General features: G+C 45.7%; 1 protein-coding gene across 1 annotated transcript in view; it reads right to left on the bottom strand.

Annotated features, from left to right (window-relative positions):
• Positions 1-27261, bottom strand: part of LOC121583222 (melanopsin-B-like) — a 43013-nt gene that overhangs the window by 15192 nt on the left and 560 nt on the right. The gene's annotated exons all lie outside the window — the stretch shown is intronic.

Here is a 27261-nt window from a genome sequence, read left to right as displayed (position 1 = left end):
GTGGTCCCCAATTCACGTCACGGGTCTGGAAAGCCTTTATGGAGAAGCTGGGGGCCAGAGTCAGCCTCACATCCGGGTACCGGCCTCAGTCTAATGGGCAGGTGGAGAGGACCAACCAGGAGCTGTGGAGGTTCCTAAGGAGTCACTGCCAGGACCGGCAGGGGGAGTGGGCCCGGTTCCTTCCCTGGGAGGAATACGCCCAGAACTCACTTCATCACTCCTCCACACCAGTGCATCCTGGGATATCAGCCGGCTCCATGGACTCCGAGCCAAACCGAGGCCCTTGCAGTTGATGAGTGGTTCTGGCTCACAGAGGAGGTGTGAAATGACGCACACGTGAGGCGCCAGCCCACCGTCAGAAGGATCAGGCGGACTGCCACCACAGTGAGGCTCCCGTGTGTCATCCTGGTGATCGTGTCTGGCTCTCCACCAGGAACCTCCTGCTTGCCGGAAGCTGAGCCCCCGGTTTGTGGGGCCCTTCAAGGTCCCCCGGAGGGTCAATGAGGTAACCTATCGTTTAGAACTCCCCACCAACTACCGAATCTCACCCTCCTTTCATGTTTCCCTCTTCAGGCCGGTGGTTCCTGGTCCCCTGGCTGACGCCGTCCCATGCAACACCCCTCCGCCTCCCCTGGACATCAAGGGGACCCCCGCCTATGATGTTAGGTCCCTCCTGGACTCCTGACATCGTGTGGGTCGGCTCCAGTACTTGGTGGACTGAAAGGGGTACAGTCCTGAGGAGCGCTCTTGGGTCCCAGTGGCGGACATCCTGGACCCCAACATCATCCGGGATTTCCATCTCTGCCATCTGGACCGGCCCGCTCCTCGCCCTCGGGGCCGTACACCTGCTCTCCGTTCATATAGCCCTCACCAACCTCAGTCATCAGGCAGTATTCTCTTGTTTTGTAATTATTAAACTCACCATCAGCTCCTAGCATCTTCGTTACAAACGCGTAATAAATACACAATGGCTAACAATAACTTGGCTATGTACACAAGGTACCGAGTCGGCGTGCAGGGATACAAGTTAATTGAGGTAGATATGTACATATAACTAGGAATAAAGTCACTAGGCAACAGGACAGACAATAAAAGCTAGCAGCAGCGTATGTGATGAGTGCAAAAAGGTCAATACAGATAGTCCGAGTAGCTATTTGGTTAACTATTTAGGAGTCTTATGGCTTGGGAGTAGAAGATGTTCAGAGTCCTGTTGGTTCTAGACTTGGTGCATCTGCACCGCTTGCCGTGCGATAGCAGAGAGAACAGTCTGTGGCTGGAGTCTTTGACACTTTTTAGGGCCTTCCACTGAGACTGCCTGGTATAGAGGTCCAGGATGGCAGGGAGCTCGGCCCCAGTGATGTGTAGCGCCTTGCGGTTGGATGCCAAGTAGTGGCCATACCAAGTGGTGATGCAGCCAGTCAAGATGCTCTCAATGGTGCAGCTGTATACATTTTTGAGGATCTGAGGGGGAAGAGGCGTTGTTGTGCCCTCTTCACGACTGTGTTGGTGTGTGTGGAACACGTTAGATCCTTGGTGATGTGGACACTGAGGAACTTGAAGCTCTCGATCCGCTGCACTACAGTCCTGTCGATGTGAATGGGGGCGTGCTTGGCTCTCCGTTTCCTGTAGTCCACGATCAGTTTCTTTGTCTTGCTGACGCTGGGAAAGGGCAGAATGTAGCGCAATAGAGATTGCATCATCTGTGGATATGTTGGGGCGGTATGCGAATTAGGTGGGTCCAGGGTGTCTGGGATGATGATGTTGATGTGAGCCATGATGAGCCTTTCAAAGCATTTCATGGCTACAGATGTGAGTGTTACAGGGCGATAGTCATTTAGACAGGTTACTTTGGCGTTCTTGGGCACAGGGACTATGGTGGTCTGCTTGAAATATGTAGGTATTACAGACTGGGTCAGGGAGAGGTTGAAAATGTCAGTGAAGACACTTGCCAGCTGGTCAACGCATGCTCTGAGTACACGTCCTGGTAATCTGTCTGGCCCTGTGGCCTTGTGAATGTTAAACCTATTTACAGGTCTTACTCACATTGGCTACGGAGAGTGTGATAGGCCTACAAACATTTACAATGAATAGCAAAATCACAATATTCACAAGAATGGCTTCAGATCAAAGTCTATGTTGAGACCGAAGGGAGAAAGGGTTTTTAAATGAAAGATCCAGGCAGCCTCTCATTTTAACAATAAATTGTCGAGGTCACCCCCTCTCCTAGGGAGGGTGACATGTTCGATGCCGATATAACGTAGGGACAAAATCGAGTGGTTCGCTTCCAAAAGGTGGGCCGCGACTGGTTATGTCGTTTTTGCACCGAATGGTGCAACGATGCTCAGAGATTCGTACTTTTAATTCGCGCCTTGTTTTACCCACATTACCCACACATTTTTACCACAAGGACAAGTTATAAGATAAATAACTGCCTTAGTGGAGCACGTGATAACACCTTTGATTGGGATCTGTTTCCCTGTTTGGGGGTGATTGAAGGATCTACATTTGTAAGTGCCATTGCATTGAACGCAGCCATTACACTTCTAGTTTCCATCCGGTAGAGGCACAAATAGATGTTGTGCAGGTATATTTTGGGGTGGTAAATCAGAGTTTAGGCAGCTCGCGGCAGGATTTCCCTTTGCAAGCCCTGCCACTTAGTCCTGTATTGACGTTTTGCCTGTTTGATGGTTTGTCGGAAGGCGCAGCGGGATTTTTTATAAGCGTCCGGATTAGTGTCCCGCTCCATGAAAGTGGCAGCTCTAGCCTTTAGCTCAGTGCGGATGTTGCCTGTAATCTACGGCTTTTGGTTGGGATATGTACTTACGGTCACTGTGGGGACGACGTTGTTGATGCACTTATTAATGAAGCCAGTGACTGATGTGGTAAACTCATCAATGCCATCAGATGAATCCCGAAACATATTCCAGTCTGTGCTAGCGAAACAGTCGTGTAGCTTAGCATTGCACCATATTGTGCGTGTCACTGGTACTTCCTGTTTGAGTTTTTGCTTTTAAGCAGGAATCAGAAGGACATAGAGTTGTGGTCCAATTTTTCGTCTCTAGTTGCACAGGTGACATGCTGGTAGAAATGAGGTGAGACGGAGTTCAGTTTTCCTGCATTAAAATCACCGGCCACTAGGAGCACCGCCTATGGATGAGCATGACCTTGTTTGCATATGGCCTTATACAGCTTTGTGAGTCAGGTCTTAGTGCCATCATCGGTTTGTGGTGGCAAATAGACAGCTATGATATATATAGATATCTCTCTTGGTAAATAGTGTGGTCTACAGCTTATCATGAAGCATTCTAACCCAGGCGAGCAGAACCTTGAGACTTATATTAGAGATTGCGCACCAGCTGTTGCTGACAGAGACACACACCTTCCTCCATGAGCTTACCCGACGCTACCATTCTGTCCTACCGATGCGTAGAAAAACCAGCTAGATATATTATCCATGTCCTTGTTCAGCCACAACTCTGAGAAACATAGGATATTACAGTTCTTCAGGTCCCATTGATAGGATAGTCTCGAACGGAGCTCGTCCAGTTTGTTCTCCAGTGATTGTACGTCACCAATAAAAGGGAGGGTGGAGGTGGTTTATGTTCTCGCCGACGTAGTTTGTCAGGTCTGAGGTCGTAGTCAAAGTGAATGGAGTGTGGCCGGGCGCCCGGGCTCATCTTCTCAATTCGGTTCAGGTCGGCGGTCGGAGCTCCGCGGCCCAAACCTAACCCCGAGCGCTACCCCGAGAACCGAACATCAAAGTGTCGATGATCAATGTGTCCTGCAATTCACATTAGTTCTCACAGCTAGCTGCGTTCTTCATTTTACGCCGCCTTTTTCTTTTCCTAGTCTCTGGGATTAGGGCCTAGTCCGGGGTGAGCAGTATGTCCTGCGCCTCCGACTCTTTGAAGTAGAAATCTTCATCCAAATAGAGGTTATTGATCACTGTTCTGATGTCCAGAAGCTCTTTTCAGTCATAGGATACGATGGCGGAAACATTATGTAAAAAAAACACCCCAAAATAAAACAGCAGCTATCCATTGCAGCGCCATTCTGTCTGGAAAATGAGGAAACGACTTGAAAAAGAATCATAGTTGGAAAGTAAAGTGCTAGAATGAGGTAATTCTACTATGAATGTCCCTAATGTAAATCAGCAAAATTGTTACAATTTAAACATCAATACAACACATTGCACATGAAAGCAATTGAAGCAGAATTAGCATACTGAAGGTTGACATACTATGAAGAGGGGGACAAGGCTGGAAAACTGCTGGCAAGAACAATAAAGAAAAGGACAACACAATCATATTCCCTCCATAAAGAATGCTACTGGTACCGTATTAACTTAACCAGCTGAAATGAACAAATAATTATTTAATTTCTACCAACATTGTACTGAGAAAGACCTTGAGACTTTTTTTGATTCCTTTTAGTTACCAAAGTTGCACAATGAGCTTAAGACCTAATTGGATGAGCCAATCTCAATGCAGGAAATCCACAATGCCATTTTAGAGCTACCAAAATCAAAGGCACTGGGAAGTGATACCTCCGAATTTTATAAGCAGTTTGTAACTATACTTTCACCAATACTGCTTAGACTGCATAATTCTTTTTTGGAGCACGATACTGTGAATGGAACTACTGCTGAGGCAATTATCACGCTCATTCCTATGGGGGAAAAGACCTGTCTCAATGCTCAAAAACATAGACCAATCGCTTTACTGAATGTTGATTTTTAAGATACTTTCTAAACTATAAGAAAACAGACTTGGGAAAGTTATTCACCCTTTGATTTCAACTGGCCAGGTTGGTTTAGTATCAAATCGATATAGCTCAGACAATGCAAGGACATTTTATAATATGGTGCATAAAGCTAAGATATTGAAGGTACCAGCTGCAGGATTATAATTTGATGCTGAAAAAGCATTTGATGAAGTATTTATTTTATACAATGGAAAGATTTGGGTTTGGTCTGTTGTTTATAGGATGTGTCTCCAGTATATAAAATAGCCCTAGAGCAGCAGTAACAACAAATGGCATTATATCTCCTTTCTTTACGTTGGAGAGGGGCGAAAGACAGGAATATTCGATGTCTCCCTTGATCTTTGTTTTAGCGTTAGAACCATTACCAGAAGCCATAAGACACCGAAGTGATATTGAAGCTATTGTGGTGGGAAAGCATGAGCATAAACTGGCAATGTACGCAGATGAAATGTTCTTTTTTTAGGAATCATAAAATGTCAATTACTGGAAAAAGTCAGAGGTTACTCCGATAAATGATCTATGTATTGAAGACGATATGTCAGATTTCAGTTTTGTTTTGGCACCAGATGGTCTGAAATATCTTGGTATTTTCCTGTCATCAAATATCAAGTTCATGGTTGAAGAGAACTTGGAAGCTATTGTGAATTCCTTGAAAGCAGACTTTGTGAGATGGTCCTCCCTCTTTTTAAAGTTCCAAGCAATAATTGTAATAATAAAAATGACAGTGGCTCCAACAATCAATTACAATCTAAGTATGTTGCCTCAATTTACCACAATACTTTTTAAAGAAGATTGATGAAATGATCACAAAATGTATGGAATTCAGAGCAACCTTGCCTTAGATAAACCTATGATGCCCTTCCGGATATTAAAAACATATTACATGTCATATGTAACAAGACAAACCATATACTGTCTCTACCCACCAACATAACCCCCTACTTGGTTAGAAATTGAAGAAATGTCTCACCCCATGCCACTTAGGCTGATAGCAAACTGAATACTACCCGAATATCTGAAAGACCATCCAACAATATCTGCTTCTTGGAACGTTCTTTAAATTATTGGAAATAAAAATGCAGTCTCCTTATGTACCTCTTTTCAAGCAACCATCTGGAGCAATCCACACAGACCAATATTGTGGAGAGATTGGCTACAGATGGGATTTGCACCATGTCTTATTTGTATAAAGATGGTAAAATAATGGATCTACCAACCATTTTAGAATAATTCAGATTGTACAGGCAGTCAACTCGCCAGACACAACAATTACATTTAAACATGATTTGAAGAATTGGAAAGTTTCATAAAGGATGTGCATACCAAAAACCACCTAGCTTTTAGCACTTGCTAGGCATTGCAAAGCATACATTGAAATAATGTGCTTTTTTATTTTACTGGACTGATGGTACCTGCATCTGATGGTCATGGTGCTTTCAAGACAACTGGGAACTCTGAAGAAATTAGGTCAAATTATTGGAATGTCGGAGCTCTAGAAAGATGCCTGAATTTCTGACTTGGAATTCCGAGTTGGATGACTGTTTTTTTCAGAGTTCCCAGTTGTTTTGAACACGGCAATAGTCTCAGCATAGGGAGGGAGAGCACAGCAGAGGGTCCTCCATCCGCTTCTCACGGTCCCTGCTCTCCCCTTCCTTTCCTCTGGTGAGACTGACCAGAGACAGGGGACCATCTTCAACCTGATGGCGAAACGAGTCGCACCGCATCTGCCTCATACACAAATTCATGTTGTTCCTATGACCAGACAAAGTGAAATATTCCTTGATATTAAAATAGACAAGATGAGCTGCTAATAATAATAAAAACACAGGGCTATCAATACACTTGGCTACTCATTGCAGCTGCAGTGCGAGTGGAAGTACAGAGAAGCGCGTTTTATGTTTTGTAATGGTGTTGAATAAAAACAGTGTTGACAGTGCTTAATAAAAAATGTAACATGAACTCACTCATAAAAACAGCAGCCATTTATCATTGGCTTTTCTACAGAAATGTTTGGTGATTGACTAGGAATGCCTTGAAGATAAGCTAGTCGATCGCGATCGACCGGTTGGTGACCACTGATCTAGGGTGTAAAAATTATTCACCAAAAAACAAGGGGACTACACCTTCCCTTAAGGGATTTGAAGATAAATATATTTTTCCTATTTTGTTGCCTTACAACCTGGAAATAAAATATATTTTTGGGGGGTTTGTATCATTTGATTTACACAACATGCCTACCACTTTGAAGACGCAAAATATTTTTTCTTGTGAAACAAACAAGAAATAAGACAAAAAATACAGAAAACTTGAGCGTGCATAACTATTTACCCCCCAAAAGTCAATACTTTGCAGATCCACCTCTCTTGGGGTATGTCTCTATAAGCTTGGCACATCTAGCCACTGGGATATTTGCCCATTCTTCAAGGCAAAACTGCTCAAGCTCCTTCAAGTTGGATGGGTTCCGCTGGTGTACAGCAATCTTTAAGTCATACCACAGATTCTCAATTGGATTGAGGTCTGGGCTTTGACTAGGCCATTCCAAGACAGTTAAATGTTTCCCCTTAAACCACTTGAGTGTTGCTTTAGCAGTATGCTTAGGGTCATTGTCCTGCTGGAAGGTGAACCTCCGTCCCAGTCTCAAATCTCTGGAAGACTGAAACAGGTTTCCCTCAATAATGTCCCTGTATTTAGCGCCATCCATCATTCCTACCATTCTGACCAGTTTCCAAGTCCCTGCCGATGAAAAACATCCCCACAGCATGATGCTGCCACCACCATGCTTCACTGTGGGGATGGTGTTCTCGGGGTGATGAGAGGTGTTGGGTTTGCGCCAGACATAGCGTTTCACTTGATGGCCAAAAAGCTCAATTTTAGTTTCATCTGACCAGAGTACCTTCTTCCATATGTTTGGGGAGTCTCCCACATGCCTTTTGGCGAACACCAAACGTGTTTTCTTATTTTTTTCTTTAAGCAATGGCTTTTTTCTGGCCACTCTTTCGTAAAGCCCAGCTCTGTGGAGTGTACGGTTTAAAGTGGTCCTATGGACAGATACTCCAAACTCCGCTGTGGAGCTTTGCAGCTCCTTCAGGGTAATCTTTGGTCTCCTTGCAGCCCTCTCTTGGCAGGTTTGTTGTGGTGCCATATTCTTTCCATTTTTGAATAATGGATTTAATGGTGCTCCGTGGGATGTTCAAAGTTTCGGATATTTTTTAAAAACCCAACCCTGATCTGTACTTCTCCACAACTTTGTCCCTGACCTGTTTGGAGAGCTCCTTGGTCTTCATGGTGCTGCTTGCTTGGTGGTGCCCCTTGCTTAGTGGTGTTTGTGTCTCGGGTACTAGCCCTTCTCATTCCTCCCAGCAACATAATCTTTAACAACAACCAAAGCAAAGTTAGACTGCACAAATGCCCAAAAAATAACACATTCTTAAACAAATGTTTGTGTAAGTTGAAAAGAAATGTACAGTACTGTCCCCAGCAATCAGGGGACATCCTGAGGACATTTGACGACATTCCCATTAACTCCCTTAAGGGATTCGGCATGACGTTATCCCTCTGACATTCTGAGAACATTCTAAGAACGTTGTGTGATCATCCCAAGGGAACGTTCTCTGGGTGTAGCGGGTGATTAGGACGGAGTCAGGGGCAGGAGGTGTGAATCACAGAATATGGTTTATTCGTCCAATACAGCAGTTCGCAGCAATGCGTAAACCAAATACAGTGTGCCTTAGGTGTGTACTGGGAAAACAAAAGCCATACGGGTGAATATCCCGGCGATAAAAGTACATAATGCTCAACCGAGCTAGTGACACCTCCACATGGAAACAATAACACACAAAGACATGGGGAGCAGAGGGAATAATCATACAGAGACTGATGAGGAGATATGTACCAGGTGTGTGTGAAAACAAGACAAAACAAATGGAATGATGAAAAGAGGAGCGGCAGTGGCTAGAAGGCCGGTGACGACGAACGCCGAAGCCTGCTCGAACAAGGAGAGGAGGCAGCTTCGGAGGGAGTCGTGACAGTACCCCCCCCCCCACCCCGACACCGGCCCTGGGGATGGCCAGGAGGACGCGGAGCAGGGCGATCCGGATGGCGACGGTGGAAATCCCGCAACAGGGAGGGATCGAGGACATCCTTCACCGGGACCCTGCACCGCCCCTCCGGACCGTACCCCTCCCACTCCACGAGGTACTGAAGGCCCCCCGCTCAAAGCCTCGATTCCAGGATGGAACGGACGTAGTACGCCGGGGCCCCCTTGATGTCCAGAGGGACCTCCCGCACCTCAGACTCCTGGAGCGGAACAGCCACCACCGGCCTGAGGAGAGACACGTGAAACGAGGGGTTAGTACGGTAATCAGGAGGGAGCAGCAACCTATACGTCACCTTGTTTACTCTCCTCAGGACTTTGAACGGCCCCACAAACAGCGGGCTCAGCTTCCAGCAGGGCAGGCGGAGGGGCAGGTTCCGGGTCAAGAGCCAGACCCAATCACCTGGTACAAAGACAGGGGCCTCACTGCGATGGCGGTCAGCGTTGGACTTCTGGCGACGCACGGCACGCTGGAGGTGGACTGCGTTCCACGTCTCCTCCGCGCCGAAACCAGTCGTCCACCGCTGGAGCTTCGGTCTGGCTTTGATGCCACGGTGCCAGGAACGGCTGATACCCTAAAACACATTGAAATGGGGACATGTTAGTGGAGGAGTGGCGGAGAGAGTTCTGGGCATATTCGGCCCATGGCAAGAACCCCGGACCACTCCCCCGGCCGGTCCTGGCAGTAGGACCGCAGGAACCTACCCACATGCTGATTCACTCGTTCCACCTGCCCATTAGATTCAGGGTGAAACCCAGAGGTCAGGCTGACCGAGACCCCCAGACGTTCCATGAACGCCTTCCAGACCCTTGATGTAAACTGGGGACCCCGGTCAGACACTATGTCCTCTGGCACCCCGTAGTGCCGGAAGACATGAGTAAAATAGGCCTCCACAGTTTGCAGGGCTGTTGGGAGACTGGGCAGAGGAAGGAGGCGTCAGGCTTTAGAAAAGCGGTCCACAACGACCAGGATGATGGTGTTACCCTGCGAGAGGGGAAGATCAGTCAGAAAATTGATCAATAAGTGGGACCATGGCCGTTGTGGAACTGGTAAGGGATGTAACTTACCCGCTGGAAGGTGCCTAGGTGCCTTACTCTGAGCGCACAACAAGCAGGAGGAGACATACACCCTCACGTCCTTAGCCAAGGTAGGCCACCAGTACTACCCGTTAAGGCAGAGCACTGTACGGCCGATGCCTGGGTGACCAGAGGAGGGGGACGTGTGTGCCCAATAGATAAGACGATCACAGACACTAGACGGCATATACAGTGGGGAGAACAAGTATTTGATACACTGCCGATTTTGCAGGTTTTCCTACTTACAAAGCATGTAGAGGTCTGTAATTTTTATCATAGGTACACTTCAACTGTGAGAGACGGAATCTAAAACAAAAATCCAGAAAATCACATTGTATGATTTTTAAGTAATTAATTTGCATTTTATTGCATGACATAAGTATTTGATCACTTACCAACCAGTAAGAATTCCGGCTCTCACAGACCTGTTAGTTTTTCTTTAAGAAGCCCTCCTGTTCTCCACTCATTACCTGTATTAACTGCACCTGTTTGAACTCGTTACCTGTATAAAAGACACCTGTCCACACACTCAATCAAACAGACTCCAACCTCTCCACAATAGCCAAGACCAGAGAGCTGTGTAAGGACATCAGGGATAAAATTGTAGACCTGCATAAGGCTGGGATGGGCTACAGGACAATAGGCAAGCAGCTTGGTGAGAAGGCAACAACTGTTGGCGCAATTATTAGAAAATGGAAGAAGTTCAAGATGACGGTCAATCAACCTCGGTCTGGGGCTCCATGCAAGATCTCACCTCGTGGGGCATCAATGATCATGAGGAAGGTGAGGGATCAGCCCAGAACTACACAGCAGGACCTGGTCAATGACCTGAAGAGAGCTGGGACCACAGTCTCAAAGAAAACCATTAGTAACACACTACGCCGTCATGGATTAAAATCCTTCAGCGCACGCAAGGTCCCCCTGCTCAAGCCAGCGCATGTCCAGGCCCGTCTGAAGTTTGCCAATGACCATCTGGATGATCCAGAGGAGGAATGGGAGATGGTCATGTGGTCTGATGAAACAAAAATAGAGCTTTTTGGTTTAAACTCCACTCGCCGTGTTTGGAGGAAGAAGAAGGATGAGTACAACCCCAAGAACACCATCCCAACCGTGAAGAATGGAGGTGGAAACATCATTCTTTGGGGATGCTTTTCTGCAAAGGGGACAGGACGACTGCACCGTATTGAGGGGAGGATGGATGGGGCCATGTATCGCGAGATCTTGGCCAACAACCTCCTTCCCTCAGTAAGAGCATTGAAGATGGGTCGTGGCTGGGTCTTCCAGCATGACAACGACCCGAAACACACAGCCAGGGCAACTAAGGAGTGGCTACGTAAGAAGCATCTCAAGGTCCTGGAGTGGCCTAGCCAGTCTCCAGACCTGAACCCAATAGAAAATCTTTGGAGGGAGCTGAAAGTCTGTATTGCCCAGCGACAGCCCCAAAACCTGAAGGATCTGGAGATGGTCTGTATGGAGGAGTGGGCCAAAATCCCTGCTGCAGTGTGTGCAAACCTGGTCAAGACCTACAGGAAACATATGTTCTCTGTAATTGCAAACAAAGGTTTCTGTACCAAATATTAAGTTCTGCTTTTCTGATGTATCAAATACTTATGTCATGCAATAAAATGCAAATTAATTACTTAAAAATCATACAATGTGATTTTCTGGATTTTTGTTTTAGATTCCGTCTCTCACAGTTGAAGTGTACCTATGATAAAAATTACAGACCTCTACATGCTTTGTAAGTAGGAAAACCTGCAAAATCGGCAGTGTATCAAATACTTGTTCTCCCCACTGTACCTACGCCCAGTGGGACACTGAGGTGGAGATGGCTCTGTGCGTAATGCCCGCTCTATGTCCACGTCCACCGCCCACATCACCGGCGCCACAATGCAGGAGGCCGGGAGTATGGGGGTGTTGTCTCTCCTCTGTGTCAGCCTTCACGCTCTTAGTGCCTGGTATATAGGACAGCGTGAAATCAAACTGGGTGAAGAACAAGGCCCACCTGGCCTGGCAAGAGTTCAGCCTCATCGCTGCCCGGATGTACTCCAGGTTACGGTGGTCAGTCCAGACGAGGAAAGGGTGCTTAGCCCCCTCGAGCCAGTGCCTCCACGCTGTCAGGGCTCTGACAACAGCCAACAGCTCCCGATCACCAACGTCATAGTTCTGCTCCGCCTGGCTGAGCTTCTTAGAGAAGAAGGCACGGGGCGGAGTTTGGGTGGCGTGTCCAAGCAGTGCCTACCACTACTTCGGACGCGTCCACCTCCACTATGAACGGCAATGATGGATCGGGATGGGCCAGTACAAGGGGTGAGGTGAACAGAGCCCTCAGGTTACTGAAAGCCCTGTCAGCCTCAGCAGACCTGTGGAGCCGGGACGGCCCACCCTTCAAGAGAGGTGATGGGGGCTGCGACCTTGCCAATGCCCCGGATAAACCTCTGATAGTAATTGGCAAAGCCAATGAAGCGCTGCCCCTGCTTTACCGTGGTTGGAGTCGGCCAATTACCACGGCTGAAATGTGGTCTCCCTCCATCTCCACACCTGAGGTGGTGATGCGGTATCCGAGGAAGGAGACGTATTGTTGGAAGAACAGACATTTTTCTGCCTTGGCATACAGGTCATGCTCCAACAGTCGGCCAAGCACTCTGTGAACCAAGGGCACATGCTCGGCGCGCGTAGCGGAATACACCAGGATGTCATCGATGTAGACCATCACACCGCGACCAAGCATGTTCCGAAACACCTCGTTCACAAAGGACTGGAAGACTGATGGAGCATTCATCAACCCGTACGGCATCACAAGGTATTCATAATGCCCCGTGGTGGTGCTAAATGCTGTCTTCCATTCATCCCCTTCCCGGACACACACCAGGTTGTATGCACTCCCGAGATCTAATTTCGTGAAGAAGCACGCCCCATGCATTGATTCGATCACAGAGGAAATGAGGGGTAGAGGATAACTACAGCGAACTGTAGTTTTATTAAGTGCACGGTAATCAATGCAAGGGTGCAGACCGTCGTCCTTCTTCTTCACGAAAAAGAAACTTGAGTAGGCGGGTGAAGTGGAGGGACGTATGAACCCCTGACGCAGAGACTCTGAGACGTACAGTTCCTTGCAAAAGTATTCATCCCCCTTGGCGTTTTTCCTATTTTGTTGCATTACAACCTGTAATTTAAATGGATTTTTATTTGGATTTCATGTAATGGACATACACAAAATAGTCGAAATTGATAAGGTGAAATGAAAAAAATAACTTGTTTAAAAAAATTATACAAAATAAATAACGGAAAAGTGGTGCGTGCCCCTTTGCTATGAAGCCCCTAAATAAGATCTGGTGTAACCAATTACCTTCAGAAGGCACATAATTAGTTAAATAAAGTCCACCTGTGTGCAATCTACAGTGAGGGAAAAATGTATTTGAACCCCTGCTGATTTTGTATGTTTGCCCACTGACAAAGAAATAATCAGTCTATAATTTTAATGGTAGGTTTATTTGAACAGTGAGAGACCGAATAACAACAAAAAAGTCCTGAAAAACGCATGTCAAAAATGTTATAAATTGATTTGAATTTTAATGAGGGAAATAAGTATTTGACCCCTCTGCAAAACATGACTTAGTACTTGGTGGCAAAACCCTTGTTGGAAATCACAGAGGTCAGACGTTTCTTGTAGTTGGCCACCAGGTTTGCACACATCTCAGGAGGGATTTTGTCACACTCTTCTTTGCAGATCTTCTCCAAGTCATTAAGGTTTCGAGGCTGACGTTTGGCAACCCTCCACAGATTTTCTATGGGATAAAAGGTCTGGAGACTGGCTAGGCCCCTCCAGGACCTTAATGTGCTTCTTCTTGAGCCACTCCTTTGTTGCCTTGGCCGTGTGTTTTGGGTCATTGTCATGCTGGAATACCCATCCACGACCCATTTTCAATGCCCTGGCTGAGGGAAGGAGGTTCTCACCCAAGATTTGATGGTACATGGCCCCGCCCATCGTCCCTTTGATGCAGTGAAGTTGTCATGTCCCCTTAGCAGAAAAACACCCCCAAAGCATAATGTTTCCACCTCCATGACGGTGGGGATGGTGTTCTTGGGGTCATAGGTAGCATTCCTCCTCCTCCAAACACGGCGAGTTGAGTTGATGCCAAAGAGCTCCATTTTGGTCTCATCTGACCACAACACTTTCACCCAGTTCTCCTCTGAATCATTCAGATGTTCATTGGCTAACTTCAGACGGGCCTGTATATGTGCTTTCTTGAGCAGGGTGACCTTGCGGGCGCTGCAGGATTTCAGTCCTTCACGGCGTAGTGTGTTACCAATTGTTTTCTTGGTGACTATGGTCCCAGCTGCCTTGAGATCATTGACAAGATCCTCCCGTGTAGTTCTGGGCTGATTCCTCACCGTTCTCATGATCATTGCAACTCCACGAGGTGAGATCTTGCATGGAGCCCCAGGCCGAGGGAGATTGACAGTTATTTTGTGTTTCTTCCATTTGCGAATAATCGCACCAACTGTTGTCACCTTCTCACCAAGTTGCTTGGCGATGGTCTTGTAGCCCATTCCAGCCTTGTGTAGGTCTACAATCTTGTCCCTGACATCCTTGGAGAGCTCTTTGGTCTTGGCCATGGTGGAGAGTTTGGAATCTGATTGATTGATTGCTTCTGTGGACAGGTGTCTTTTATACAGGTAACAAGCTGAGATTAGGAGCACTCCCTTTAACAGTGTGCTCCTAATCTCAGCTCGTTACCTGTATAAAAAACACCTGGGAGCCAGAAATCTTTCTGATTGAGAGGGGGTCAAATACTTATTTCCCTCATTAAAATGCAAATAAATGTATAACATTTTTTACATGTGTTTTTCTGGATTATTTTGTCGTTATTCTGTCTTTCACTGTTCAAATAAACCTACCATTAAAATTATAGACTGATATTTTCTTTGTCAGTGGGCAAACATAGACAATCAGCAGGGGATCAAATACTTTTTCCCTCACTGTAAGTGTCACATGATCTGTCACATGATCTCAGTATATATACACCTGTTCTGAAAGGCCCCAGAGTCTGCAACACCACTAAGCAAGGGGCACCACCAAGCCATGAAGACAAAAGAGCTCTCCAAACAGGTCAGGGACAAAGTTGTGGAGAAGTACAGATCAGGGTTGGGTTATAAAAAACAATTCGAAACTTTGAACATCCCACGGAGCACCATTAAATCCATTATTAAAAAATTGAAAGAATATGGCACCACAACAAACCTGCCAAGAGAGGGCCACCCATCAAAACTCACGGACCAGGCAAGGAGGGCATTAATCAGAGAGGCAACAAAGAGACCAAAATAACCCTGAAGGAGCTGCAAAGCTCCACAGCGGAGATTGGAGTATCTGTCCATAGGACCACTTTAAGCCGTACACCCCACAGTGCTGGGCTTTACGGAAGAGTGGCCAGAAAAAAAGCCATTGTTTAAAGAAAAGAATAAGAAAACATGTTTGGTGTTCACCAAAAGGCATGTGGGAGACTCCCAAACATATGGAAGAAGGTACTCTGGTCAGATGACACTAAAATTGAGCTTTTTGGCCATCAAGGAAAACGCTATGTCTGGCGCAAACCCAACACCTCTCATCACCCAGAGAACACCATCCCTACAGTGAAGTATGGTGGTGGCAGCATCATGCTGTGGGGATGTTTTTCATCGGCAGGGACTGGGAAACTGGTCAGAATTGAAGGAATGATGGATGGCGCTAAATACAGGGAAATTCTTGAGGGAAACCTGTTTCAGTCTTCCAGAGATTTGCGCCAGCAGGACAATGACCCTAAGCATACTGCTAAAGCAACACTCAAGTGGTTTAAGGGGAAATATTTAAATGTCTTGGAATGGCCAGGTCAAAGACCAGACCTCAATCCAATTGAGAATCTGTGGTATGACTTAAAGATTGCTGTACACCAGCAGAACCCATCCAACTTGAAGGAGCTGGAGCAGTTTTGCCTTGAAGAATGGGCAAAAATCCCAGTGGCTAGATGTGCCAAGCTTATAGAGACATACCCCAAGAGACTTGCAGCTATAATCGCTGCAAAAGGTGGCTCTACAAAGTATTGACTTTGGAGGGGGGTGAATAGCTATGCACGCTCAAGTTTTCTGTTTTACTGTCTTATTTATTGTTTGTTTCACCCAAAAAATATTTTGCATTTTCTAAGTGGTACTCATGCTGTGTAAATCAAATGATACAAACCCCCCCAAAATCAATTTTAATTCAAGGTTGTAAGGCAACAAAATAGGAACAATGCTAAGGGGGGTGAATACTTTCGCAAGTCACTGTATGTTTCCATAGCCTCCGTTTCAGCCTGCGACAGGGGATACACATGAGTCCTGGGCAGCACAGCGTCTGGTTTATCGCGCAATCCACTGGGCGATGGGGTGGTAATTTGGTCGCCTGCGTTTTGGAAGAAGCATCCGCCAAATCAAGGTATTCGTGGGGAATGCGCACGGTGGAGGCATTGTCTAGACTTTCCACTGTGGTCGCAGCAACGGAAACAGCTAGACACATACCCTGACACTCTCGCGACCACCCCGTGAGAGCCCTCTGCGGCCATGAAAAGGTGAGTCGTGTAGTGCTAGCCAGGGAAGGCCCAACACCACAGGGAAATCAGGGGAGTCAATAATATGAAACGTGATTTGCTCCTTATGGGTCTCCTGCGTAATCATGGTGACTGGTGCTGTAACCTCCCTAACAAAACCTGACCCTAATGGTCGATTTTCAAGTGCTTTGATGGGCAATGGAATAGACAGGGGAACCAATGTAATACGTAGACTAAGAGCTAAAGACCTGTCCATAAAGTTCCCCACTGCGCCTGAATCTACCAGCGCCTTACACTGGGGAACTACCGTGTAATCAGGGAAGTGGACGTGGATGGTTAACTGTGCAGCAGAAGGCTCTGAACAAGTGTGGATTTGCGCTACCTGGGGTGACGCAAGAGTGCCCTGCCTGCCGTCTCCAGAATCAGAAGAACTCTGACGACATCGTGCAGCAGAATGTCCTCTTCTGCCACAAGAGTGACACTGGATCTGTCATCCTCCGTTCTTCTGGACCGCTGCACCACCCAGCTCCATCGGAACGTGAGCCGGGGTGAGGGGGGGTGAAATGGGCAGGCCCCTTCCAGGACGTCCTCTCGAAGCCAGTATGTTGTCCAACCGGATGGTCATGTCCACCAGTTGGTCGAAGGTCAGAGTGGTAACCCAGCAGGCTAGCTCCCTTCGGATGTCCTCACGCAGGCTGCATCGGAATTGGTCAATGAGGTACCGCTCGTTCCACCCGGACCCAGCCGCTAGGGTTATAAACTCCACGGCGAAGTCTTGCGCGGTCCTCGTCCCTGCCTCAGATGGAACAGACGCTCGCCCGCCTTTCTTCATTTGGCGGGATGATCAAAGACTGCCCGGAAGAGGCGAGCGAACTCTCCGTAGCTGTCCAACGCATCTCCTCCTTCACTCCATACCGCGTTGGCCCACTCCAGGGCTTTCCCGAGAGACAGGAGACGAGGGCAGATACCTTCTCCCGATCCATGGTGAAATAGAGGTCCAGCTGCAGGAGGAAACCCTGGCAGCGGGAAGCTGTCCCGTCGTATTCCCTCGGTCGAGACAGTTGAATACCACTGGGTGCTGGTGTGTGGGTGGCTGGATCCGGTAGCTCAGCTGGTTCCGCAGGATCGGGTCCTCTCCTCTCCAGGCGCTGGACGGCCTGGAGAACCCGATCCATCGCTTCGCCCAAGCTGGCTAACATGTTGGAATGCTCCCGGACCCCACTCCTGCTGACTCCATGCTGTTGGGTGTGTTATTCTGTAGCAGGTGATTAGGACGGAGTCAGGCGCAGGAGGTGTGAATCACAGAATATGGTTTATTCGTCCAATACAGCAGTTTGCAGCAATGCATAAACCAAATACAGTGCGCCTTATGTGCGTACTGGGAAAACAAAAACACACAGGTGAATATCCCGGCGATAAAAGTACATAATGCTCAACCGAGCTAGCGACACCTCCACATGGAAAGGAGGGAATAATTATACAGAGACTGAGTGTGAAAACAAGACAAAACAAATGGAATGATGAAAAGAGGAGCGGCAGTGGCTAGAAGGCCGGTGAAGACGAATGCCGAAGCCTGCCCGAACAAGGAGAGGAGGCAGCTTCGGAGGGAGTCGTGACACTGGGGGACCTTTGTCTAGTTCCCTGTAAGTTCCCAGGACGTCATAGAGGACCATGTCAGGATCTTTTTAGGATGTTTTCAGGACGTTAATTTAACTAGTCCTTAGGACATCTCATTATGGTCCCAAGGGAATGTTCTCTGGGGGACCTTTTTCTAGTTCTTGGTTTTGGGCAAATCCAGTAAAACACGTTACTGAGTACCACTCTCCATAAGTATAGCAGTGGCTGCATCATGTTATGGGTATGCTTGTAATTATTAAGCACTGGGGAGTTTTTCAGGAAAAGAAAGAAACGGAATGGAGCTAAGCACAGGCAAATTCCTAGAGGAAAACCTGGGGGACCTGGCTCTCCCTCACTGTTGTCTCTACTGCTGAGTGGAGCCAGGAACTCTTGACAGCTAGAATCATAAAGCCCCTAGCTCAGACTCAGACACATTCCTACCAAAGGACCTAAACTGTAGCTGTATACCAGCCTAGTGAGCTCTCAGCTCAGGTAGAAATAGAAAACATATTAGAATGGGATATCACTGTAGAACTAGCAACCAAACAAAGTGGATCACACATTTTTAAGCATTCAAATAAGTAGTCTGTGCATATGACTATCATAGGTATGCCATACCTTAGTAGAAGAGAAATGTTTCTGTGCTCTTAGATCAGATGCAAATGTCTGTCATTTAATGTGCTAAGCTTTCGGTCAAAGCAGTAGTAGACCTAGCTACTATGTCAGCTCTGTCAAAGGTCTGCTATGACGGAAAGCTTAGCACATGAAATTACTTGAATTTGCATTTGAACTAAAAGTGCTGAGACTTTCTTCTTCACTGTGGTCTCTTATCTTCTGGAAAAGTCTTAATGGGATCCTGGGACGTCCCAACTCTGACATCAACGCATTGAAGTTTACATTTAAAACGATTAAGGTAAGGGTTAAAGTATTCTGTTAACTTATACCCAAATAATGCATACATTTGAGAAAAAAAACACTTCAAAAACCCCACCTCAAACAGACTTTAAAAAAGACTGTTTAATAAATGCTTGCTATTTCCTCATAGAGGATGAGGAAAAAATAATAAGGAATTGATATTGTCCATTAAAACTATTTTCCTATTGCATTATGTAAAATGTTTACAGTTTAAAACATTTAAAAAGCCAATCAGTGGTCTACATGAATATTTGTAATGACCGGTATACGCCCACACCATTCTGTTGTTGGGGTACGCCCACACCACTCTAAAACAGAAAAGCTGCTTTTTAACATACTTAACTACGATTTTGTGGAAGGAAAACGATTTAACTCATGTTGTAATTCATTATAGGTCATATTTCATAGAAATCTGGAAACACTGGACAGTTACTTTAAGGTTAGGTAAGGGTTATGGTTAAGGTTAGGGTTAGGGTAACTGTAGGGGTTAAGGTTTAAAGTATGTATGTCCCAAGGATCCTGGATAGCTCTAACCCTTACCTTCCTGCGCCTTAGCTACTTTGCCCGAGTAGTAGAATATGTGCAGTAGATTTATGTAATGCCTATGAAGGGTCACAGTTCCTAGAGGAATATATTCTCTCCTTGGTATAAGTCTTGCTTGGCTACGTAAACTGTATGCATGCATGACTAAGTCGCTTTGGATAAAAGCATCTCCTAAATGGCATATATTATTTTATTACCCAGCAAGGTTGGGCAGTAACTGATTACATGTAATCAGTTACATGCCATCAGTTACATGTAATCGGATTACAAAAAATTGAACTGTAATCAGTTACATTCCCAGAAAAATATTGTCATCAGATTACAGATATTTTTGAAAAACTAGATGATTACTTCTTGGATTACTTTTAAATTCAGAAAGGATACTTGTGAAAACATACATTATGACACATTTCTGTTTTCTCAATAACCAGGTTTCCATCCAACCTTTTTATGGCAGTAAATTTCACATGGAAACAGCTAATTAATTTTTTTCGGTAAACTTTCCAAATGTCGACATAACTAAATACGCTAGACAAGGTGGGATCTTTTTGTGTCTGTAAAATTAAATATGTAAGAAATGGCGGTGGAAACACCTTTATGCGCAAATATTGATATAATAACCATCATATTTAAGTAAACTTAGAGTCATGCTGATGATATGTTGTGTGGTCCTCCCACTACGACTCGGGAAAGTATGAATATTCGCATGAAAATCTGTCTGCAATTGTATGGAATCCTAGCTATAGACATTATATTCAGCATTGAAAAAAAGTGCAAGTTTGTTCCACCTGAGCAAGTCTGACCAAAAGTCAGAGACCACTATGATGACACACCAAATGCGTTTAATGGATCATTTTTGTATTTTTGTTCTGATGCCGCTTAAGGTGAAAGTACTAACTATAACCGATGACATTTAGAAAGTAACCAACCCAACCCTGCTACCCAGACTCATTGCTCTGGCCAAACGCCACACCACGCCCACAAACCTTTATTTCTTCTCTGCAATGAATCTGGATTTGACTCCCTCCCCGACCCTTCTAGAATTAGAACACATTCGGACCGTCTGATTAGTCCCAGAAACCGATGGGTTGGACCAGAGCCAGAACACACGTGGGTAAAGCGACGTTTTGAAAATTACTGGAAAGAGAGCCTGTGACGCGACTTCCACTTTTGAACATTAACAAGGCTGCATTAACAAGACATTAACTCCTCCTCCACATTTAATGGTTTGGTTGAACAGTGCAGAAGAAAACCTCCCCCGACAGTTTATTTTTTCTTGTCAGGACCAGAAAGAAAGAAACGCCGCTCAGGCGTTTCTTTTACGCCTGCTACATTAGGTGAATTCATCATTGGCTTTGTCATACTCTGATTGGTTAAAGATGATCCAGTCGCTGATGACTTTGTTTTGTACAATGCCCCTCATCCCCACACAAGACTTGAATGAGGGCAGATTCAGACTGATGTATGTAGCGATCGATAGAGCAGCGGAAGAATTCCATGTGAGTCGTCAGGCAAGTATGAGTCCACACCAACTATAAAACACTTCCTGATTTGAGTTTAGGGATGAGAACTAGCTGGACAATGCTTGCCCACTGTCTGTCACCCAGCATTAGCAAGCTTCGCTCTGTCGCTCCCAGCACCATCGAAAATAAGTCTTAGTGTCAGAACAGTACCATGTCAAAACACTTCACACTCAAGAAAACACCACCACCACTCTTCATATTTTTAAATCAAACATGAAAAAACAACACCTGTCATCCTGCTGCAACCAGAGGTTCACTTTCACTCGGCCAATGATGAACCAGGGCCAGTGATTTATGAAAAGTGACTACTCTATTAGAGGGGAATTCAGACCCATGTTACGTGCGTATCTATCTCTCTATGCATATTCTGACCTTGAACATAAGCATGGGGAAATGCCTGTGCCAGCCAGATATACATTTGGGGTGGAGATCGCAGAAATATACGTATGGCAGAGGTTTAGTCTACAGATATGCGTATTTTGACCTTAACTTAATTCCCAAATAATTACACCACCTTTACACGCGAGGACAACATGAATAAGGTCGAGCAACCTATCAGTTCCAAGTGAAAAAAAACATTCTGATAGAAATAACACCAATCTCCATGCACTGTGTCGTAGTAAATATAATTTGTTATAGATTGGTCTGACTAAAATGTTCTGTAAGACCCATTTGGAGCCTGTTTTCAATAAATGCTGTTCCAGGTCAGAGAACAAAAGGTCAGAGGACAACACCTTATCTTCTCACCAGATGGCCTAGGAATGCGATAATAGGACAACACCCCCACCTCCGGCCATAGATCAACAGATACTCCTCAACGAGTTCCCTGGACACACACAGACATTTCACTGCACGCACACTCATTCTCAACTCCCCTGTCTACTGGTCGGGTGCCAAGGGCAGAGGACTCTGCCGTGCACCAATGGGGCTTCTACTCTGGATAGAGCAGACCCGCCTCCTACGCCTCGGGAACCAATCAGGGACTAGAAGAAGGACCCCTTCCTTTATGTTACATTGTATAAAGTAATGCTGTAGACTCTTTTTAATCATCCTTCTCAACTGTCTCCATAAGAGGCAATTGATTGGGGTCCATGCATGTAGCTTGAGCAGGACAAGATCTCTCTGTTTTAATAAACTGCCTTTTTGCATTAAGCAAATTCCTCTCTGTCTAGCGTCGATGGTTTGTACTCCCTCTCCTAAATTATGTGTTCACCAACAACTGTAATTTGTAAATTGATAACAGCTATTGATAAGAGCTAGGTAAATGAGTAATCCGTTTGGATAAGGGGATTGTACACTGAACAAAAATATAAACGCAACATTCAACAATTTCAAAGATTTCACTGAGTTAAAGTTCATATAAGAAAATCAGTCAATTGAAATGAATTCATTAGGCCCTAATCTATGGATTTCACATGACTGGGAATACAGATATGCATCTGTTGATCACAGATACCTTAAAAAAAAGGTAGGGGCATGGATCAGAAAACCAGTCAGTATCTGGGGTGACCACCATTTGCCTCATGCAGTGCAACACATCTCCTTTGCATAGAGTTGATCTGGCGGTTGATTATGGCCTGTGGAATGTTGTCCCACTCCTCTTCAATGGCTGTGCAAAGTTGCTGGATATTGGCGGGAACTGAAACATGCTGTCGTACACGTCGATCCAGAGCATCCCAAACATGCTCAATGGGTGACATACCTGGTGAATATGCAGGCCATGGAAGAACTGGGACATTTTCAGCTTCCAGGAATTGTGTACAGATCCTTGCGACATGGGGCTGTGCATTATCATGCTAAAACATGAGGTGATGGCAGTGGATAAATGGCACGACAACAGGCCTCAGGATCTCAAATCAAATCAAAATGTATTTGCCACATGCGCCGAATACAACAGGTGTAGACATTACAGTGAAATGCTTACTTACAAGCCCTTAACCAACAAAGCATTTTTTAAAGATATATATATATTTAAAAAAAGTGTTAAGTAAAAAAAATCAAAGCAAATAAATAAAGAGCAGCAGTAAAATAAAATAACAGTAGGGAGGCTATATACAGGGGGGTACCGGTGCAGAGTCAATGTGCGGGGGCACCGGCTAGTCGAGGTAATTGAGGTAATATGTACATGTGGGTAGAGTTAAAGTGACTATGCATAAATAATAGACAGAGTAGCAGCAGCATAAAAGAGGGGGGTGGGGGTGGGGGGGGGGGGGGGGCAGTGCAAATAGTCCGGGTAGCAATGATTAGCTGTTCAGGAGTCTTATGGCTTGGGGGTAGAAGCTGTTGAGAAGCCTTTTGGACCTAGACTTGGCGCTCCGGTACCGCTTGCCATGCGGTAGCAGAGAGAGCAGTCTATGACTAGGGTGGCTGGAGTCTTTGAAAATTTTGAGGGCCTTCTTCTGACACCGCCTGGTATAGAGGTCCTGGATGGCAGGAAGCTTGGCCTCAGTGATGTACTGGGCCGTACGCACTACCCTCTGTAGTGCCTTGCGGTCGGAGGCCGAGCAGTTGCCATACCAGGCGGTGATGCAACCAGTCAGGATGCTCTCGATGGTGCAGCTGTATAACTTTTTGAGGATCTGAGGACCCATGCCAAATCTTTTCATTCTCCTGAGGCTCCTGAGGCTTTGTCGTGCCCTCTTCACGACTGTCTTGGTGTGTTTGGACCATGATAGTTTGTTGGTGATGTGGACACCAAGGAACTTGAAGCTCTCAACCTGTTCCACTACAGCCCTGTCGATGAGAATGGGGGCATGCTCAGTCCTCTTTTTTTTTCCTGTAGTCCACAATCATCTCCTTTGTCTTGATCACGTTGAGGGAGAGGTTGTTATCCTGGCACCACACGGCCAGGTCTCGGACCTCCTCCCTATAGGCTGTCTCATCGTTGTCGGTGATCAGGCCTACCACTGTTGTGTCGTCGGCAAGCTTAATGATGGTGTTGGAGTCGTGCCTGGCCATGCAGTCATGGGTGAACAGGGAGTATAGGAGGGGACTGAGCACGCACCCCTGAGGGGCCCCCGTGTTGAGGATCAGCGTGGCAGATGTGTTGTTACCTACCCTTACCACCTGGGGGCGGCCCGTCAGGAAGTCCAGGATCCAGTTGCAGAGGGAGGTGTTTAGTCCCAGGATCCTTAGCTTAGTGATGAGCTTTGAGGGCACTATGGTGTTAAACACAGAGCTGTAGTAAATGAACACCATTCTCACGTAGGTGTTCCTCTTGTCCAGGTGGGAAAGGGCAGTGTGGAGTGCAATAGAGATTGCATCATCTGTGGATCTGTTGGGGCGGTATGCAAATTGGAGTGGGACTAGGGTTTCTGGGATAATGGTGTTGATGTGAGCCATGACCAGCCTTTCAAAGCACTTCATGGCTACAGACGTGAGTGCTACGGGTCGGTAGTCATGTAGGCAGGTTATCTTAGTGTCCTTGGGCACAGGGACTATGGTGGTCTGCTTGAAACATGTTGGTATTACAGACTCAGTCAGGGACATGTTGAAAATGTCATTGAAGACACTTGCCAGTTGGTCGGCACATGCTCGGAGTACACGTCCTGGTAATCCGTCTGGCCATGCGGCCTTGTGAATGTTAACCTGCTTAAAAGTCTTACTCACATCGGCTACGGAGAGCGTGATCACATAGTCATCCGGAGCAGCTGAAGAATTCTCGTCACGGTATCTCTGTGCATTCAAATTGCCATTGATAAAATGCAATTGTGTTCGTTGTCCGTAGCTTATGCCTGCCCATACCATAGCCCCACCGCCACCATGGGGCACTCTGTTCACAATGTTGACATCAGCAAACCGCTCACCCACACGACCCCATACCAGGATTCATCTGTGAAGAGCACACTTCTCCAGCATGCCAGTGGCCATCGAAGGTGAGCATTTGCCAACTGAAGTCGGTTACGATGCCGAACTGCAGTCAGGTCAAGACCCTGGTGAGGACGACGAGCACGCAGATGAGCTTCACTGAGATGGTTTCTGACAGTTTGTGCAGAAATGTGTCAGTTGTGCAAACCCACAGTTTCATCAGCTGTCCGGGTGGCTGGTCTCAAATGAACCTGCAGGTGAAGAAACCAGATGTGGAGGTCCTGGCCTGGCGGGTTACACGTGGTCTGTGATTGTGAGGCTGTTGGACGTACTGCTAAATTCTCTAAAATGACGTTGGCGGCAGCTTATGGTAGAAAAATGAACATTCAATTCTCTGGCAACAGCTCTGGTGGACTTTCCTGCAGTCAGCATGCCAATTGCACGCTCCCTTAAAATCTGTGGCATTGTGCACATTTTAGAGTGGCCTTTTATTGTCCCCAGCACAAGGTGCACATGTGCAATGATAATGCTGTTTAATCAGCTTCTTGATATGCCACACCTGTCAGTCGGATGGATTATCCTGGCAAAGGAGAAATGCTCAGTAACAGGGATTTAAACACATTTGTGCAAATAAATTGAGAGAAATAAGCTTTTTGTGCATATGGAAAATTTCTGGGATCTTTTATTTCAGCTCATGAAACATGGGACCAACACTTTACATGTTGTGTTTATATTTTTGTTCAGTATAAACATAAATTACAATTGTTTTAGATCCGTTTGACCTTATGATCGCTGGAAGCCAATGTGAAACCAGTCATATTTCAGCAAAATGAAAAGCATATCAACATGACAGATATTCCGGCCTCTTTTCCACAGTGAAATATAAACAGCTGTGTCTTTATTCCGAATTTTAATTGTAGGCCTATGGCTTCATAATTTGCGGGTGTGAAATTCAAAGACCCAAGCCGAGGCTGTATCTTATGGAAACCTGTCTGCACTGACCATAGCACCGAACCTACCGAGTTGATTTAGACTCTCTAGAATGTTTTAATTATATTCCCAGACTTGTATTTTAAATGTTTTCATATTAAATATTAGGAACAATCGGAAACCACTGTCAGTAATACCCACATACATAATAACGGTCCCTTTAGTGTTAGTTTCCTTCAATTTGTAGCCTACATTTTGCATTATTCCAATACATCATTAGTTTACTTTCTTTCCTGTCACGTCCGTGCGGTTGTTCCTGAGGGTCGTTAGCAATAGTGGACTATATTAGGCTAACGTAACAAGTTGTGCAATAATTTGGGACATGTAGCCTATTTGAATCATTATGGAACACAGACCATACATAGCAGTTTAAACCTGGAGCCTAGTGCGCGGTTCACAACGACTGGACCTTTGTCATCACAGTTCCATGATTAGTGAGGATTATTAGGGTACATTTATGGATGGGTTGGCTGACAACGTCACGAAAGCAATGCGCTCGCTTCAATGGGGCAGAAGTCCGCAAGTTGTTGTGATTCTGGATGGCCAGATAGCTACCCACAATGACAAGAAACTGCCATGTGGGGAAATGTAAGTTACTTTTTTAATCTAGTTTCGTCTTGATACCATGTCTTGTTTTGACTGATTTCATGTCAATGCTAATATGTCAAAACAATTGCTAGCTAGCTAACCAACAACTGTAATGATGTATTTGAGCGACAACAAGTGCTCAATGTGCAAATGTATATTTTTGTTTTCAATAAACAGATCTAAGCCAACCCTGTCAGTTTTGCCCCATGGTTGCGCGCGCATCGGTTTTGTTGCTAAACAACCAACCCGCCTATAGGACTATTGTTCAACCCCTATTGTACAGTTTTCTCATCTTCCAATATTTCATGGTTGAAATATTTTTGATTAACCAATATATTTCGTGAGCAAAGGCTCTCCAACACTACTATGCATGATTCATAAATACTTTCATTACCCGAAATAATCTACAAGATCAGAGTATTTTCAAAGCTAGTAATTGGTGCTGAAAAGTAGACAAATATTAATGTATTTAGATGGCTTTCTTTCATTGATCTCAAATATTCTGAACCTGTTCTCTCAATATACTCTAATGAGTCTGTCGAGAAAATTCAAATTAAAGGTACACCGTATTTAAAGGGATGGCTTTAGATAAATGTACTGAAGACCCTATTGAATGAAAACCCCTAGAGAAAATCTGTTAGCCAGCAAGTGGGAGGGTTTTCAGCGGTTGAATTACATTTATTCAGTGCGCGCAAGGGAGCCACACCTGCACAGCCCATAACGCACGTGTATAAGGTAAGTCTGAGTACCCACTACTGAGAAGCGCTTAAATCAAAATTTG

The sequence above is a fragment of the Coregonus clupeaformis genome, chromosome 15 (assembly GCF_020615455.1).
Source record: "Coregonus clupeaformis isolate EN_2021a chromosome 15, ASM2061545v1, whole genome shotgun sequence".
Classification (NCBI taxonomy): Eukaryota; Metazoa; Chordata; class Actinopteri; order Salmoniformes; family Salmonidae; genus Coregonus; species Coregonus clupeaformis.
This window is presented reverse-complemented; position numbering and strand designations above follow the sequence as displayed.